The 19,128-nt window shown below is 44.4% G+C and overlaps 1 protein-coding gene and 1 pseudogene across 1 annotated transcript in view; both read right to left on the bottom strand.

Moving 5' to 3' along the window:
* The window catches only part of LOC147668103 (uncharacterized), a 414,401-nt gene that overhangs the window by 328,233 nt on the left and 67,040 nt on the right, over positions 1-19,128 (bottom strand). The gene's annotated exons all lie outside the window — the stretch shown is intronic.
* The window catches only part of LOC147668104 (killer cell lectin-like receptor subfamily B member 1B allele C), a 58,637-nt pseudogene continuing 51,891 nt past the window's right edge, over positions 12,383-19,128 (bottom strand).

Genomic DNA, 19,128 nt, shown 5'->3' with positions numbered 1-19,128 from the left:
TGTGACGCACTCGCAGTTATGGAGGGAATCTTTCGCACATGCGCTGTATTTCTAAAATGGCCGCTTTGTTTTTAACATGCAACTCGCTTATTACCGCTGCTATCATACTGCTGTTTTGTCCTGCCTAACTATTAATGCTATAGGTATTTTACAGTAAGGGGTGTAGAATAGTTAATCATGGTATACAGTGTGTTCAATTTTTCTGTGTTTCTAAATTGTTTTCGTTTACTTTTCATGTATTACACTTTGGGGGCCTGTGAGCTGTGCGCCACTCCATCTTTGAAGCCCATGTAACCCTAACCACGTGATGCAGGAGAAACGAATCATGCAGCAGTGGAACTAAGCCAGCTGGCTGCTGAAACTAAGATGCTCCTGGGAAGCGGAACTTCAACCCAGCGGGGAGATACTGAAGCGCACCTGAAATTGCTACATTGTGATGTTGTATTCTGTACGCTATTGTCTTCTTATTCCTATGCCATGGGAACAGGAATGTAAGGGGTGGGTTCTAGAAATTTAATATTAATCATGGGAACACAGAATTCTAGGTGGGGACAATGACCTAACCACCTCCTTTGTCCAATCCGAAGTTGGGGATCCTTTCCCTTGCAACATTTGTAGGTGGTCCACTGACCCGAAACAGTATAACTAGCCTAGGTTTAGCTAGAGAAATTGTCCGACTTGTCCGAATAGCTGACCTGTCACTGACCCTACGAACTCTATAGGTGATTGAAACAGAGAGCTGCGGAGCACTCTGTCCGTAATTTCCACAAACTCAGTCTGGGGTGGAGAAACCTTAAGTGCTGGCGAAGCACATTGCTGGGAGATTCGAAAACCCAATCGGGGTTATTGGCAGATTCCTTGCAGAGAGGGAGTAGCGCAGACGTTGCATCCGAAGCTGCAGGTGTTGGTCGTACCCTTTGATGACCCCGGTTCTGATCCAAACCCTGGGGTTATCCTGTCCTGACTGTCCATGAGCTGTACCTGCTCGCCTACTGGCATCCTAAGTCCTTGAGGGTCCTTTCCCGCCTTTTCCCAACTGACCCGTGGCCAGGGTTAGTCTCCGTCCTGTCCTAGGTAAATATAATTCTGTGTGGGTGTCTGTCTCTCTACTCTCCTTTATCTCCTTTAATAAAGCAAACTTGCCTGGGTTATTTCTGGTCTTTCATATAAAGCTGACTCTCTTGTATTTCATAGCATGTTCCATATTTTTCCCTTACCTTTAGTAAAATCCTGAACTGTTTGCATATATAGTATGTCCCATTCTTACCCCCCCCTTGTAGGAAATAAGCACTTGGTGATATATAAACTGTTATGAGCAACGTTTTCTACTTAGATCAGTAGTACATCAGAAAGTCTCCTTGATTAGTATGTTCCCTGTCTTTACCCCCCTTTAGCAAACTGGAAAAGTCTACTAGTCTGAATAGCTTGTTCCTTATTCCCCTTTTCCTTTAAGCTTCAGAGTTCTAATGATTTTCGTTTTGATTCATAGTTACAATTTATCCTGATTTAGTTATTGATAGTTGATCTGTGTGAATTTTAGTCTCATGGCATATGGAAAAGTTACCCTAATAACAAGATAAAGACTTTTAAACCTTCCAGTGTTTGTGGTTATTATAATGAAAATTGTTATTTCAAATATACATGGTATTTTTGTTTAGTATTATCTTCCTACCCACTGCTAGCTCCTGATCTGTCGAGATCATAGGTACCTGTGACATGGAGTGGTAAGTCAGGTACACGGAATTAAATAGAAAGGAAACTCGAATTACTAATGGTGAGGTGTAGGTTACCCGGTTAATGAATAGTGATAAACACATTATGGGCCCAGGAGTGTATACTTGGTAAATTTTGAGTCGGGTGACCTGCGCGCACTATCAGAGGCAGTCGTTCTCCCAAAATGTACCACACATTGTGGCTCTTTTGTCAAACTGCATCTACTTTCCCCAGTGCATAAGGAAATCTTTCTTTACTGTAATAGTATAATAATTAAATAAAACTATAGATTAAAAATCACGCATAGCTGGCAAACTTCCCAGGTCCATGTGTAATATACTGCTCCAGTCCAGGTTTTTTTTCTTTCAGCTTTGGGACTTGTAGTCCCGTTTTGAAATCAAGACTACAAGTCCCATAGTTGGAAGAACATTCTTTAGGCTGTGGAAGTGAGAGAGAGTGAGCCCATGGCCAATAGCCAGCTAGCCGAGCTCTATTTGAAAGTGAATCTCTGACGAAAATGATCTCAGTTCTGATGGGATTAAATAGTAACTCATTTGCTGCTATCCAGTGTGGGACTACCATCAACAGAGGGGCAATATTGGAGTTGGAGCCAGTGGGTATGGTTAAGACATGGAGACTTGACTAATAGCTGGGTGCCATCAGCAGACATGTACAACTGTGGGCCCATGTTGTGTAGGATATGGGTCAGTGGTAATGTATAGATATGAAATTCAATTAGCAAAAGCACTGTGGCCTGATGGACAACACATTATAAAGATGTGGTTTATGACCTATACTGAGAAAGATAATGCTTTGATGGGGCTTCATCGGGTAAGCAAGTGATGCACTTGATGGCCTTGATGGTCTAGGCCACCCCTTTAAATCTGTCCAAAAGCGGGGCTTCAACTCCTCCCCTGTCAATCAATCTGCATAGATCGCTCAGTACTGAGGTCAAAACTAGCTCTGCGCTGTGGCCTGGACCCAGATCATACATACGCTGGTCTGCCGGGATCTGCGCTGTGGCCCACCGTTAAGTGGGTGCACAGGTCATCGATTTACAGGTTTGCTCTATGACAATGAATGTGCTGTCACCATCACATATGTAAATGTATACCTGCACAGGAGCAATGAACTACTGAAGCAGCTAGTTCACCCTTCACTCTGCCAATGGCAACCCAGCTTACATATTAAGGAGGGGCAGAGAGCCCTCTGCGGGTGGGTGCAGTGAGTGATTACTCCCACCTAAGGGGGGTGTCTTGGGGCATGAATAGGACTCTTTTTACTAAGGAGCAACTTTGGGGGGACTTTTGATGGTGTGCCACCTCTATGTGTTACACAGTCAGTGACCCTCCCGATGCCCTCTCTACATTTGTGCCCACATCTGTAATACAGCGGAGGCCCGTTAGCAATACCGACATTCAAATAAAGGAACACCCATGAGATTGGGCTGCATGTGCGTTGGAGCGATGTGTATTACAGAAGGGGCTGCACAAGTGTCTGTAGTCCCTTCTTTAATTCCAAGGTCAGTGAACGCTCAAAAACAGGCACACATGCCTGTTCCACCTCAGAGGCACTTTGGTAATAGGGCACCTACTCTGAAATCAGCCAGTAGTAGCTTGAGTAGATTATTAAATTCAACACATTGTTATAGCAAAGCGATAGGCTGAAAGTTTTTGGGATAAGCTTGTGGAAGGCTGGATTTTTGAACAAGGGACTGGTCATTGCAGATTTGTACACATCTGGTACTGTTCCTTGAGTAAAGGAATGAAATTGAGTAACCAGATTGTCAGCCAATAGAGGAAATTCTGACTCATAATCTCTGTGGGGAAAAGATCTGACAGCGAGCCAGAGGGTCTGACGCTGGTGATGACTGTGCCTACCTCAAAGATCGAAACCTTTTGATGGAGTAAGATCATGTATTTGGAAGCTGTTGAAGAAAGAAAGTGGAGTCTTCCCCTATCTGTAAAATACTCGTATCTGTAATTAAAAAGGAAGATCGAGTAGTGTCACAGGGAGCTTGGTAAGCTGTGACCTAACTCTGATTGGTCTGAGGCATCACTAAATCCTCAATCATTCTGAACAGTTGTTTCTTTTGGTTTAGAGTGTGAGCAATGAACATTGAAAAGCAGTAATATTTTGCTAATTATTTCTGCTGTTTATATTTCAGAAGGAATTTTTAAGCCTTGGCGGAGTATGCGGAGCGGTGCTCCATGTAGTTCCACGGAGTTTTACAAACACTCAGTGCAACTAAGCCCTGCTCACCCCTTGGCCCACACACGTTTTAAAACAATAAAAAAAAAACACACTTGCCTTCTCTTCTGCCGTTTGCGGGCCGCCCTCCTCCTCACCATGGTGTCTCCTTCTTTCCGTCATCCTCCTCCTCGCACCCCCCTATGTATTAAGTCTTGCGTGAACTGTGACGTAATACACACTTGATGATATATGTATATTCAAGATGTATTGATCTAAAGTTCAGAAGAGTAAATGCATACTTACTTATATAGACTTACCTTCATGATATTGTGGTAGTCGATATTCTGTTAATATTTTTTCAGGACAATAATTTAGTTACCAGTATTCGGACACCGACCCACTCTTTCCCTACAATGATGTATTTGCGTATCTTCCACATTCTCAAGTCTCGTCTGTGTGCAGAAGGGCTTGGTGCTCCAGAGTCTGAGAATCAGATCAAGGAACTGCCCAATTAGGATTGTAACTAATGCAGATTTACTGCACTAATCAGTTGCTTTCACAATGCAGATTCAATTGTGTTGTAAATAAATTAAGTAGGTAGCAGGACACGTCTTCAGGTTATTAAGATGGATTTATTAAGTTACATAGAATAAGACAGCAGAGCAGTAAACCTCACAGCTGACCAGACCATCAACTGCCAAGGCTGGAATATTCACAGACAAGATAGAAAACTCTTAGGTAGTATGGGAGGTGGAGAAGGCAGGGACACTAAGAAAGGATTACAGACACCAAGCAGTCATATTGAATGAAGTATACATATACAACATATCTTCTCTCTTTACAGATAAAATAAAATAAAAGACTCAAACACATTGAAAGAATTGAAGGATGGAAAACACGAAGAAGAAAACATATAACACGTAGGAGGTCAGCGACCTCATGAACTTCCAGAACACGAAGGAAGAAAATCAGGATCAAGATGAAAATGATGATGAAGATCATGATGGCCACCTGTCTCCTCTTCGATTGATAAAACATGAAGAGCCAGTCCACTCTCTACACTCCGTCATTGTGGCCACCAAAAACGGAAATAGAGAGTTCACTTTGTCTAAACGGTGTTTGTCTGTAGATTGCTGAAGAAAGAACAGTTCTGGCAAAAAAAATGATCCAGAAGATAAATTTAGAGCCAGAATTCTTACAATCCAAAATCTAGTTCTGGACCCGGTGTCAAGATCTGGGTATTCTCCTCGGGTTGTGGGCCTCTGATTGTAGTTCGGACCCCTAAGTTCCATTACTTTTGTGGACTTCCTTTATACCCTTCCAGTCCTGGGACTTCCTTTGTCCACTACAAGTACATATTGTGGGACTTTTTTACCTTTTCAGTCCTGGGATGGATTTCCTTTGTCCACTCCAAGTACATATTGTGGGGGACTTCCTTTGTCCTTTCACGGTACTGATTCTGGGTAACGCGTCTTAATACCTGCGCGCGCACTAAGCGTCTCGCGACTTATGGTAAGCGCGCTTAATAATTATGGTAACGCGTCTTAATACCTGTGCGCTTCTTAATAATTATGGTAACACGTCTTAATACCTGCGCACTTCTTAATAATTATGGTAACACGTCTTAATAACTGCGCGCAATACTTGAAATCTACAATCTTTCAATACTCTTGCACGACGGCAATTCTTCCTCTGACTTTCTCTGATTTTTTTTCACATGCAATCTTGCTTCACTTGTCTTAGAGTTGCTCTTTATCAAATCTGGAATAAGTACAATCAATCCCTGCAGAAATTGATGGTGGCTGCCAAACAAATGTTCCCAATTTATAATAGCAATACAGAATCCAGAGATACTTCTTTATGTACTTCCTTGATACGATTGAATTCTATGGCCGGACAGGAGGCTCAGATTATGCTTTCTCGATTTCTTTACTACAAACAGCAGCCAATAGGAATACAGTAAAGAAAAGGAAAACTACAAATCCCATGAGCACTTAGGCAACCATAGAGAAAACATCCCTATATAAACACCCATAGAGGGTATGACTTCCTCTTTCTTTGCTGCTTTGCAGCCAATTAAGTCATTTTTACTTTATCTCATGCCAATGTTGTATTGCGTGTGTTCATTGCTTTGTGCTGTTCACTTACGATAACGTTGTTGCAGCGCTTTGCGTTTCGCCGTTTCCGGCATCTTGCCTGCCGTTTTCTTGTGCCCATTGTCTTTTGTTGTTTATTTCAGCTTCTCAGGTTGCCGTTTATTCAGCTTGAGAGCGCGGGTCGCCTCTCTTTGTACTCGGGCGCTTTGTGCCCGCGTATTCTCTGTGGAGTGGGACCGGGGACTCGGGAGGTCGCACGCGTCGCTCCACTTCCGGGCTTTCGCAGGCGGGCTTCTGCGCATGCGCGACAGCCCTATTGACGTTCCGTGTCTCTCACGGATTTCTGACACGCGAGAGGCGGCGTTTCTAAATAGCCTGTGCCCACAGCCTGCCGGTGAGTCCCCACTATACGCCCTTTCCTCTGCTAGGGTTTGGGTTGTAAAATTCATAGAGGCATTGCCTAGAGTGGCTTTCATTTGCAAGCCTGTCCCTCCACATTTAATCTGTTTCTTTAGGGTAGAGTGTGGCTCTGCCTGTCTGGCTTGCTTGGGGTTGTCGCTCCCCCTGACTGGGTTACTTCCTTGTTGTCTGGCCTTGGTATTTCTTCCTGTGTGGGCATTTCTGCCTCTCTGTTCTACCATATAGTCGCAAGCATGGCTGGCTATGATGAGGATGACGAATACTACTATGTTGAAGAGCCTGAAGAGTCCTTTGAATATAATTTAGTTGACGCCCTTGACCAGGGGGTGCAACACTCTGTCAATACCACGCTGGTCCGCGCCATTGGGCCATTGAAACATCATTTGACAGATTATGCACACCAACAAGGTTGGATTTCTTCTTCTACCGGCAAACACTCCTCTAAATCCCCCAAAAATCCTCATAAATCTGATTTTGTGAAGTTAGCTAAATCCCTGTCTTCCTCCTTCTGGTCCTCGCCCTGCTAATAAATCTAGGAAGGAGCATTTTGTTGACGCACCTTCACATCCCCTGGTGCTTACCTTTGAGCCTTTAGACATAATCCACCCAAACTCTAAGTCCTGGCTCCCTGCTCCTGAGGTCGCGGAGTACGTTCAAGCTCACATTCGTGAGCCTTTTGACCAGGAAGTGCTTTCTCGTCTTCGTTCCGAGTGTCCTCGCCTGGATTTGGCAGACAAACTCTCGGATACTCCAGAGGTGGATTCCACTATTCTCACCTACCTTAAGAAATTCACAAAGGACCCCAAGAAGGGCATTGATAGGTCTTGGCGCCTGTGCCAGGATAAATTGTTAGATCTCCTTGGCCCGCTTACAAAGATTCTGGATTTGGGTTACCAGGCTCAGGGGTCCGCTTCTGGCATCGACCCGGACGAGCTTATTGGTTGGGCCCAGCGGGCTATTTGCCAGTTGGGGAACGCAAATTGTGCTCTTTCCACTGAGCGGCGCCATTCCATTTTGTTGAAAATGGACCCCAGGTTGACGGAATTGGCTTTGTCAGAGTCTGGGCCCCTTGCTCAGGGCCTGCTTTTTGGTCAACCCTTCCTTAAGGAGTTGACCAAATTTGTCTCAACATTCAGTGGCCCGGATAAGGCACAGTCTTCTCTCCGCAGGGCGTTCTGCTCGGTTTTTGGAAGGGCCGGACGTTCCAAGGGACGTTCGTTCGGCCGTGGATCTGGCCAGCAACGTGGCAATCAGTCCCAGCAGGGAGGAGGTCAACATTCTTCCGGTTCCAAGTCAAATTTCTATCCCTCCCGCAAAGGTCATGGGCAGGCCACAAAAGGAGGCTATGGCGGAAACCAGGGAGGACGTCAGGATTTCGCCAACACAGGTGAGCTTGATTCCCTACGAAAAGGTTGTCCTGGGGGGCAGAGTGCAATTTTTCCTTCAGAATTGGCGTACAATCTCCAGCGATGCATGGGTGTTACAGACTGTTCAAGGTTACCAGATAGAGTTTTACCTAAGCATGGGCGGAAAATCCGTTCCGCTCGCGGATTTTGCGGATTTTCGGTAAATTCGCGATCCGCGAACGCTCGCGAATTTACTGAAAATCCGCAAATTCGCACGCAGCGGATTTTTTTTCTTGGTGATACAATTTTGCGGCATGCGGCGTAAGCTCACAATTGTGAAAATGTAGGTGCGGCGGGCAGCAACAATCTCGCACTCGCGAAATTACAAAATTTGCAATTCTGCACAAGAAATCCACTAGCAATCAGCATAGACCTTCTGAAAATGATGATTTTTATCAGAATAACTCCTCAGGTTGACATTTGCCTGCACTTTTTTGGATTTGAGGCCTTTTGACTTTCTTTGGATCACTTTTGGATTAGAAATCAACTTTCACAAGTAAGTTTTTTTGGGGCATTACAGTTGCTGTTCTGCAGAAAAATGAGTTTTGCTAAACTGAAAGCACTCAGCAGGTGCAAAAGTTCAAATTCATCATTAGTAACCATTCCCTGTAATGCTTCCTGACTGGGGCCCCTCCAGAGTTCAGTTGCTAGTTGCAACAATTGTATGACCCTGCTCTGCCCTCACAGCCGGATCATAGAATAGCTACAAGTAGGCCACAAAGGTCCTGGAAAAAAAATTGCACTGCAACAGAAAGCAAATTACAGATAAGGAAGCAGGTGCCAGACTGGAATTTTAAAACAGTGACACATTAATAAATCAACCCCAAATTAATTCATGTCAGTTGAAGCAGGGCAGGTGTGCTTGCTTTTTCCCCCCATAATCTACAGTGATGATGATGAACCAGAGGGTGGCATTGATGTACCAGAGGGTGGCATGGGTGAAACAGAGGGTGGCAGTGTTGAAACAGAGGGTGCTGTGAACCTGTGATGATGAACCAGACGTAGAAACAACATATTCGCGACCGTTGCGTGCCGACCAGTAAGTTCGCAATTGCGAACTGGTACAAAACCCTCGCGAACTGGCAGAAATCCTTGCGAACACTATAAAAACAAAAAAATCCACAAATTCGCGAGAATTCGCGGATTTTGTGGATTGCGAGTTCGCAAATACGCAAATTCGCGAACGCCAGATTCGCAAAATTCGCCCATGCTTAGTTTTACCAACCTCCCCATCAAAATCACATCCCTTCACCCCTTGTTTTTTCCCAACTAGATCAGGACGTCATCACCAAAGAAATCGAATCCTTTCTGGTCAAAGGGGCCATTGTGCGGACTTCCCTGCATCCTCAGGGGTTCGTCAGCAGTGTCTTCGTGGTGGAGAAGAAAGGGGGAGGCTCTCGCTTAGTGCTCAACCTCAAAGAATTCAACAACGGAGTGGTTTATCGCCACTTCAAGATGGAGAGCATCCATCTTCTCAGGGATCTCCTTCGCGAAGGCGACTGGATGGTTCGCCTGGATTTGAAGGACGCTTATTTGTCGATCCCGATCTTCCAGCCTCATCGCTGTTTCCTCAAATTCCAATGGTTGGGGACATGGTTCGAGTACACGGTTCTCCCGTTCGGCCTCTCGTCCGCTCCGTGGTGCTTCACGAAGCTTCTGCGGCCGGTAGTGGAGTCGCTGAGGGCACGCGGAGTTCGTCTGATAGTGTATCTCGATGACATACTATTGATGGCTCAGTGTCCTGTCCGATTACAAACCCATTTGGCCTGGACGATCGAGCTCTTGCAATCTCTAGGATTTCTAGTGAATCCTCAAAATTCTCTTTTGCATCCCTCTCAGTCGATAGAGTTCTTGGGTTTCCTGGTCGACTCAATCTCTTGCCAACTGCTCTTGTCTTCCCAGAAGATCAGGTCTATCAGGCGGGAGTTGACATTACTGTTATCCAAACAGACTGTGTCCTTGAGATCGATCGCTCGGATTGTCGGCCTGTTGGCTTCGTCCATTCAAGCGATCTTTCCGGGTCCTTTACACTATCGGGCCCTTCAACGACTCAAAATCAGACATTTACAGAAAGGTCTTCGCTATTCCGATCTTGTTCCTCTGTCGACGGACGCCAGGTCAGAGATGGTGTGGTGGCTCCACCACATGGAGGCTTGGAACAGGAAAGCCCTGTTCAGATCTACCCCCGATATAGTGCTGGAATAGGATGCAAGTCTTTGGGGTTGGGGAGCCCGGTGCGGGTCTGTGATGACGGGTGGCCGTTGCTCACGGGACGAACTGAGTCTTCACATCAATTGTTTGGAGCTCCTGGCAGGCTCGTTTGCGATCCGCAGTCTTGCTCCTCAGGCTACCAAGTGTTGCATACTCCTCCGCATGGACAACATCTCTGCGGTTCGGTATGTGAACAAACTGGGAGGGACGAGGACGAAGCTCTTGGCTGAAATTGTGAAGGACTTCCGGCACTTCTGCCTTCAGAGGAAGATCCCTCTTATTACAGAGTATCTCCCGGGCCGCGAGAATCAGGTGGCCGATTGGAATTCTCGCCATCTGCTGGACTTCAGCGATTGGCGGCTTCACCCCAGGGTATTTCGGAGCCTCTCTCGCATTTGGGGTCAGCCTTGGATGGATCTGTTCGCCTCTCGCCTCAATGCCCAACTGCCCAAGTTTTACAGTTGGCGTCCGGATCCGGAGGCTCTGGCCATGGATGCGTTTCTTCAGATTTGGCCTCCTCATCCCTGCTATGCGTTTCCCCCGTTCGCGATGATTCCACGGGTCTTGGCTCGGACAAATCACTTCCAGTCAGAGATCATTCTGATAGCTCCTCTTTGGAGGGCTCAGGCTTGGTTTCCGGATCTTCTGGACCTGAGCTTCTCGACGCCGTTCCTTCTTCCCCAGAAGTGGAACTTGTTGTTGGACCCTCTGCTCAATCCGCATCCTCTGATTCAGTCGGGTCAGCTCCGGTTGGTTGCGTGGCGGATTTCGGGGAACGCTGGAAAGTCCTAGGCTTATCTGAAGACGCTGCACGATTGATCGGTGAAGCTTGGGCCCCAACACGCACAAGCGTTATGCATCAGCTTGGCGACTATGGTGTCTTTGGTGTTCTGAACGGGATTTGGATCCCGCTTCAGTGGATGTTACTTTAGTGGTTAATTTTCTAGCTTCCATAGCTTCTTCTGGTTCTGCCTATAGGACGGTCAATTCTTTTCACTCTGCGGTCTCTGCGGGCCACGACTTTGTTGACGGGAAGCCTGTTGGGGAACATCCCTTGATTTCTAAGTTACTTCGTGGCATTCGGCTGGTAAAACCGCCTTGTCCAAAGTATGTTTTTTTGGGGTTTTTTTTTGTATGTTCTTATATAGCGCTCGAATCACCCTGGGGCATCTCGGCGCTTGCCTTGGGAACCCGTCCTGGCTTTTCCCTGTGAGATAACCCATACTGGGCATCCCCAAGGTGAAAGCCAGGCATCCCGCCGCGGGGGGGCCGTTGTGGAGATTAAGCAAGCTAATGCCCAGAGTTGCAGAGTGTGAACCCATGATTAGAGTGGGCACTGAAGCGAGAATTATCGAGTCCGTGGACATTTGGGCTCAAGACCCTGCCGCGTCGGGAATTGAACCCTGGTCTGACCTCTGCTTCAGGGTCTGCCTCCTCTAACCAGTGAGCCACACTTCTTCTATGTTGCTCTTTGGGATGTCTCCATTGTTTTACGTTTTTTGGAGGCTTGGCCTCCCAACTCCTCTTTGTCTCGAAAGCAACTTTCAGCAAAGTTGACAATGTTACTTTGTTTGATGTCTTGCAAACGCATTTCGGATGTGCGGGCGTTGGATCTCGCAGGGCGTTCGTTCTCTCCGGACGGGGTCACTTTTACAATTTCCCGGCGCACCAAATGTAATATGTCTTCTGTGACGTATCCATCTTTTCCACAGAATCCACAGTTATGTGTGGTCCAATGTATAAAGGACTATGAGGTAAGTACTGCTCCTTTTCGACAAAATTTGTCTGGTCAATTGCTAATTGCTTTGCAAAAACCTTTTAAAGCCTGTGGTGCCGGCTACCCTGGCGCGCTGGGTGCGTTGGCTTATGTCTGAGGCTGGAATTGATGTCTCCATTTTTGGAGCCCATTCCGCTCGGGGAGCCATGGCTTCTAAGGCTTTTACTGTTGGGGTGAGTCTGATGGACATCATGAAGGCCGCTGATTGGTCTTCCGATTCTGTGTTTAAAACGTTTTATTTCAAGCCTATTGTGGATATTGCTTCTTTTGTGGTGGCTCAGCTTTGAACAAGCATAATCTGAGCCTCCTGTCCTGCCATAGAATTAAAATTTGCAAACATTTGTGACAAGAATTTTCAATTCTATTAAGGACACGGAGGCGAGGATTATCCCACCCAAATGTATTTTACTGCATTTCTCATGTATGTTATCATTGCTATGACATCGCTCTAGAATGTTTTCTTGCATTTTTTCCCTGCCCTTTGTACTTTTACCTTCCATGGTACTGGGATGGTGTATTACGGCTCTGATTTTCTTTCAGGTTCTGAACAGAAGTGAGGTTTTTCTTCAATACACTCCTGCATCGGTTTCCAGCATTTCGGATTCTGGATATGTTGTGTTCTCCTGCTCCAGTCTCCTGGTCCTTGGTTCATTGGGACATCTTCTGCTGGTCGTTCTCCTGTTGCCTTCGGATGTTTCCTCCAGGCTGTTCTGCGGTACCACTTGAATTGACTTTTGACTGATTAACTTTACTGGACGAAGAAAGAGGAAGTCATACCCTCTATGGTTGTTTATATAGGGATGTAGTCTCTATGGTTGCCTAAGTGCTCATGGGATTTGTAGTATTCCTTTTCTTTACTGTATTCCTATTGGCTGCTGTTTGTAGTAAAGAAATCGAGAAAGCATAATCCTCGCCTCCGTGTCCTTAATAGAATTGAAAATTCTTGTCACAAATGTTTGCAAATTTTTAATTCTTCATTTAATAAAAATGAGCAAACATAAAATGTTTCTAAAATTCACAAGGTGGCAGTGTTGTCAAGGATTTCACTGAGTAACTGTGTGAACTTGTGTACAAAAATCTTGCGAAGGCTGGAATTAATTACTGTTCTTCCCTTTCACAAATACGCCTCGAAAACAAAAGGAAATCTTGTCTGCTTCGTGTTTTCAAGTTCAAGGACATGTCATGTCGTAAGTTCTAAACCTTTGTCACTTCCCAACTTTGCGATATGACAGATTCCCATAAAAAGTTACTCAAACTGCAACTGTCCAAAAATACACAATACAATACATAAATTCCGCTGGCACTACTCTTACCTCAAAATAGCCTGCCTCTTGCAATTTGAACCAATAACTTAGAACACGTAGCACAGTGCATCGGACCGGAATGACGCGACACGGGCTCCATGTTCAAGATGAGTAGTCAGCAGCGTTGCATTGTTTCTGTTACTATAAGCACCAAACAGGAAGATGGCTACCCTGCGTGGCATCCTGACGTTTCACGCTACTCCCACGTCGTGACCTTTCACGTCACTTACAGCTCCGAGAAAATGCTGGAAATGGATGCTAGAACACCGAAGTCACAGCACCACCACTTGGACCAACGAGGATTCTCATGCGTCATCAGAGCACAAATGATTTCTCAGTGGAAGGATCTCTCTGCACTCAAAGGGTAAGACAGTCGACAGTTAATGTGAGTAAAATGGCTCACCTGGCTTAATAGTGACTGGACCTTCAAACACTTGTTTCTTCAGTAACCTCCAAGTTGAAATGCTTTATTAGCATATCACGTTCATGACATAGGCTTGCTTAGGAACTGAACTTTTAATTTGTTGTATTATTTGACAGTTTTCTTTCTCCGAATAAATAGCTGCATTAGTTTGAATACATCGTCCCTTATTTCCTCTTTTTTTTTTTTTAAGGTCTATTGTCACTTGTTCAGCCAGTAACAGGGTAATACACGTGGCAGATTACTAAAGTTAACATTTTCACCTTAAAGAGGTTTTCTTTGAGATGACAGAATTTTACATAAAGGCTATTGCTGCAGTATCATGATGTTTTTCAAATTACTCAGTTACTCACAGTTGCTTTATGTATATTTTCACGCGTTTCACTAACTGACGACTAATATCTCCCACACTTGTTTGGTTGACTTTCCTTCTAGTTTGCAGCTAATGTCTACAAGCTTTTGACGGTTTGAAGATTTTATAATTGCTTTCCTGTTGTTTCTGGCTGCAGTTAAGTGGGTTCTTTGTTGTGAGGTACTGCTCATGCTGCGCAGTTATTCTTGGTCTGCTCTTCTGGTCTGCTCTTCTGGTCTGGTCTGGTCAGCTTCAGATGTCACCAAAATGTTGCAAATAAATTAAGTAGGTAGCAGGACACGTCTTCAGGTTATTAAGATGGATTTATTAAGTTACATAGAATAAGACAGCAGAGCAGTAAACCTCACAGCTGACCAGACCATCAACTGCCAAGGCTGGAATATTCACACACAAGATAGAACACTCTTAGGTAGTATGGGAGGTGGAGAAGGCAGGGACACTAAGAAAGGACTACAGACACCAAGCAGTCATATTGAATGAAGTATACATATTTAACAGATTGGAAAACCTGGAGAACGTAGCAAGGGAAAAATTGGCTTGAAATCGTAAAACTATGTAGTAATCAATTGTGGAAACTCCAACACCACATGTCATACTTCATTCTGACGCCCCCAACCTGTTGTATGGGCATTTACCTGGTAGAGGTGAAGAGAGTCCGGCCACCATCAGAAGAACTCTGTGCGCTGGTGAGTGATAGTAATGGTCATAATATATTTATTTGACACTTACAAGAAAAACAAGGCAATTGTAAAATAAAATCAATATATCAAGGCACATTTTAACTGATATATTTTAATAAAAAGAGCCAACATTCTTTAGCAAGTGGTCCTACTCACTCCAACATAATAATACATTCATCCTGCAGAGCATCTTGCCTCTTACTCGTAAGGCTTATGAAAACAATTGCAAAAATGCTAAAACATTCTTCAGGAAATGGCAAAAACAGGAATGTCGGTCTCCCTTGATGGATCCAAGTGGCCACCACTATGGGTGTGAGGAGTGCGGATCTCAACTTGGCACAGAATTTAAAGTGAAATGATGAAGTCATTGAAGGCTTCAACTGAGGTTCTGTTACACAGGCATCATTGTGACACAGCAGAACCACAATGTTCATTTATTTATAAAGTTTTTAAATAGCGCGAACTGGATCCCGAAGGATATCAGAGGGCTTTATAAAAATGATGGAAGGAAGGACATAAGAGCAGTGACGACATCGAGTGAGAATACAAAAAAAACCAAGGAATAATCACATCATTAGAAGGCAGATAAGACAGGAGGAGTAATACAATATGAGTAATACAATAAACAGGTATATAGCAGGCTACACAGGAAGGCACATTATGCGGTAAGGAAGAACAGCCTCAAATGTTTGTACAGTGAATGTAGGATCACTGGCTTCAAGAAGGAGAAACCTAGCCCAATTATGGTAAAAATGTATTCATTAGGACTCTTTTGGCTTCCAGTTTGAAAGCAGCCGGTGAGGAGATTCTTCGAAAAGAGAGTTCCATATCCTTGGGGCTGCGCAAGAGAAGGCTCGGTGACAAGTTCTCTTTTTGCTAAGGATGAGTGGTTTCAGGAGTAAAGTGTTAGCGCTTCTTGAGGCTCTACCACCACATGATAATTCAAGCTTTTGAGCTAGTTATCTGGGATTATTGAGATGCAGAGCTTTGTGCACCAGAATAACAATCATTAACAGAATTCCACCACTTAAGAGATTTTAGGACTGGGGATATGTGCTCATTTCGTTTGGTACCAGACACCAATTCATGTTTCCTACTGCTTGATAAGGGAGGTTGTCCTCAACAGAATCTACTAAGCTGCCCCCATTCAGCTAGTATCTTTCAGGAAGAGGTGATGCTTCCATGAAGGTATCACTGGATTGCACCAGGAGGCACCTGCAGCACCAAGAGAATATATCAAGTATCTGAACCAAGGGTCAGGTGAGGAGTGTTCAAGATCAACTCCTCCTTTATAACTGTTTCCATGGCAGCCGGGTGATGGAAGACAAGTCTGTATCACCAAATGTATGAGACAAAAGATGTGCTCAACAGACTGCACCCTGTCATGCGTAGACTTGGTTGTGGAGTTGGCCATGACCAAGAGATCTATGAATTATCACCCGCTTGTTCCACACACAGAGTTTTATTCTAAACGGGTCTAATCATAATATTGTAAGGGCGTTGGAATATTACATTACCTTTCTGTTCATTAGTTGTCAGTTCTTTGAAATCTTTATGGTCAACATAACCAGAAAACAAACATTACTGGCCAAATCAGGGGATGGGGATATTAAGTTACAAGTACTTTGTGGGGTGCAAAGAGAGGCCTGGGGGGTGGCATGATGTGGCAACTCCTTGAGAATCTACACAGACTTTGAATTCCAAAGGTGCCAGGGTACGTCACTGTCTAACCGACACCTGGTTATTGCACAGACGTCGTGTGTGAGTAATTCCTCCATGTACTTCACCGTTGTTAGTGAAGTCACCAATACTTCTTGCTGTTGGTGAGTACGTGTTGTTTAATTCTGTAACTGTACCTTTCTTTAAAGACTTTGGTCTCTCATGTCAACATCAGTAACTCTGAGGTTTCACGTTTTCAGTGTGCTTCCGGAATTTATAGGACGTCTAGTCTTTGGTTTGCCAGTAAGTTTTACGATGGTACTATTTTTCTCTTTTCACCATAGTGATTATTTTTCACTTTGAGCATGTGTATTGGGTGTCTCAGTCCAGTGGATGTTAGCAGGGTATAGATTGCACGGTGACGCTTAGCACTGCATGTTGTTTCATTGCACATTTTTCTACTTTGATTATTTGCACTTAGTTTCTTTGCGGTTTGACACTCTTCTGCGCTTTGCCACTTTGCTTTAACATTGAGCAGGGTCCTCTACTCTTATTGCTGAGTTCTGTGTATTATTATAGATTACTACTAAGACTATGATTTCTATTGTTGGTAGATTCCCCTGATGAAGGGCTATCCCGTTATGCCCGAAATGCATTGGGATTTTTAAACATTTGGATGCTGCTGTGAAGCACTGCGTTTATGTTCTACTCATTTGATCTTGTAGAATGTGAATTAAACTTCTTCGGAAACAAGACACCAAGATGTGCTATTTTGCTATTTTGTGAATTACTTTGTGCACTTTTTCATTTGATGCTGTTCCGACTATGATTTATTGAGCTAAAAACTGTACTCATTACCATAGCTTATAATTGTTGAAGCGTCCTTGACGCCTTTCGTGGTGCATTGGGTCATTCCAGATCACTGTCTGGATATATTCTTTTCATGTCATGCCACAGTAGGCTTGCAGGGCCTCTCACCCGTTGCACACTTTGTCGTGAAATTGTTGATTTATTGTGTTGAGTTTATTGTATGCTGAGTACTTTTGACTACTGAGTGCATTAAGGCTGCTATTACTTTGATTGTTAACCGACACCTGGAGCATTATACTGCTATATATGAAAAGTTATTAAGCAGGCCTGTAATAATGTTAGGACAAGTGGGCTTACTGCCCAATTCAGTTATAGTCGCTCTGCGGTAATTACCCACCTACTTTGTGGGTGTTCCTGTAACTTTAGATTACATTTGCTGTTCTTTTTTCGCATGTTTTAGTTTAAGACATATGTAAATGATTCTGTTACTGACAAGTTTTCATGGTTTGTAGCCTGTGTTTGATGCTACCCCGCAGCATGAAGAATATGCTCAGATCTGTGCAGCTTCAAGGCGCCTCTGCTTCAAGGCTGCGGAGGGAAAGGATGCTCCTGAGATCTCATCTTAGACAGCAATGGTTGAACAAGGAGTCGGTCACGTTTTAACTTTCTCATCACTTTTTATACCCCTAGGAAATGTTATTCTTGTCATGTAAGCAAAGTATAACATTCTGCATTATACTGAAAGCACTTCAGAACGATCACTTTATTTCATCCTGAACACTCTGAAATGGTAGATATTACCAATGAGCAGGTAGGAATGCTCTCTCTCACAATCTACTCATTCAAGAAGACTTCAGTATGAAAGTCAGTCCCAACTGAGCTCTCCCATTATTGCTGCCGCGGCGGTGGAAGCCACTTAAAACCTTTTCCTACGTGGATCTTTTTTGAGCCTCTTTAATGGTAATAGTTTTTCCTCAGTGGCCCTCCAACCACTAGGGAACCAAGAAGACATCCTCGTGGCCTTTCCGCTGTGAGATGTGTTCATAGCTTCACATCTCATTGCAGTGAGCTGATGTAACCAAGAACGTCACAGATTATAAATGAAAAGGCCAGGTCCAAACTTTCCAAAACTGCCTGACTCTACCTGGGGGAGAATATTCAGTTATTTTGAGTTGACTGAGGGCTGATTTAGATCTCGGCGGATGGGTTACTCCATCACAACTGTAACTGATATACCGTCCTGTGAAATATAAATCCAATTACATCCCATGGGATTTATATTTTAGATGACGGCATATCCATCACCTTTGTGACGGAGTAACCCATCTACCGAGATCTAAATCAGGCACTAAGATTTCTATTGCGACCATCCTTGGCGCCTCCAGCTAAGAGAGGTGAAACATTGTAACTCAACAAACAGTGAGCGATGGATCCGAGAGAGAACCCCATGCAGAAGCGCGTCCTGCGAGGGGGGAGCGGGGTGTGATCCTGCATGGTTCACTGTGTTTAGATACAAGTGCACGGTGTGGGGTGTTGGTCTACAGACGTCTTTAATGAATTAATTATCTATCTTTTAAAAGAAGGGAACACTCCATATAAAGTAAGAAATAAACAACTCTGCTGAATTGTTGACTGCTCCTTGGATGATTACAGAGAAGCTCTGCTGACTGGTCAGCTGTCTCCACATGGTCAGTCAGGCCGCTTTGTTGCCACTCCCACAGAAGACACTCTCTAGAGTCAATGGTCTCTTTGCGTCCTTCTCACAGGCCCAGTTTGCCTCCACGAGACAGCTTTCAGAATAGGTTGATGTCCTCTTCGTGGTTCCACAGCTCCCTTCCTCATTGGCACCGGTGACCTGGAACCTGTGAAGTAAAATATGATAGAGTCAGGCCAAGAACGGTCCTATTCTTTGGAAATCACACGCTGCAAGCTAAATTCTATCTTGTCACTTAAATAGAAAAGTGGTTTAAGCGCTCCTAAAAGGGTCAAACTGAAAACCATTATTCTCGATGTCACGGCCAGCCGTACAAAGCTTGTTACACCGTTTGCTACTCACTTCAAACAC

This window comes from Lissotriton vulgaris, unplaced genomic scaffold (assembly GCF_964263255.1).
Source record: "Lissotriton vulgaris unplaced genomic scaffold, aLisVul1.2 SCAFFOLD_504, whole genome shotgun sequence".
NCBI classification, from domain to species: domain Eukaryota; kingdom Metazoa; phylum Chordata; class Amphibia; order Caudata; family Salamandridae; genus Lissotriton; species Lissotriton vulgaris.
The sequence above is the reverse complement of the archived record's forward strand: the minus strand, read 5'-3'. Positions and strand labels throughout refer to the sequence as shown.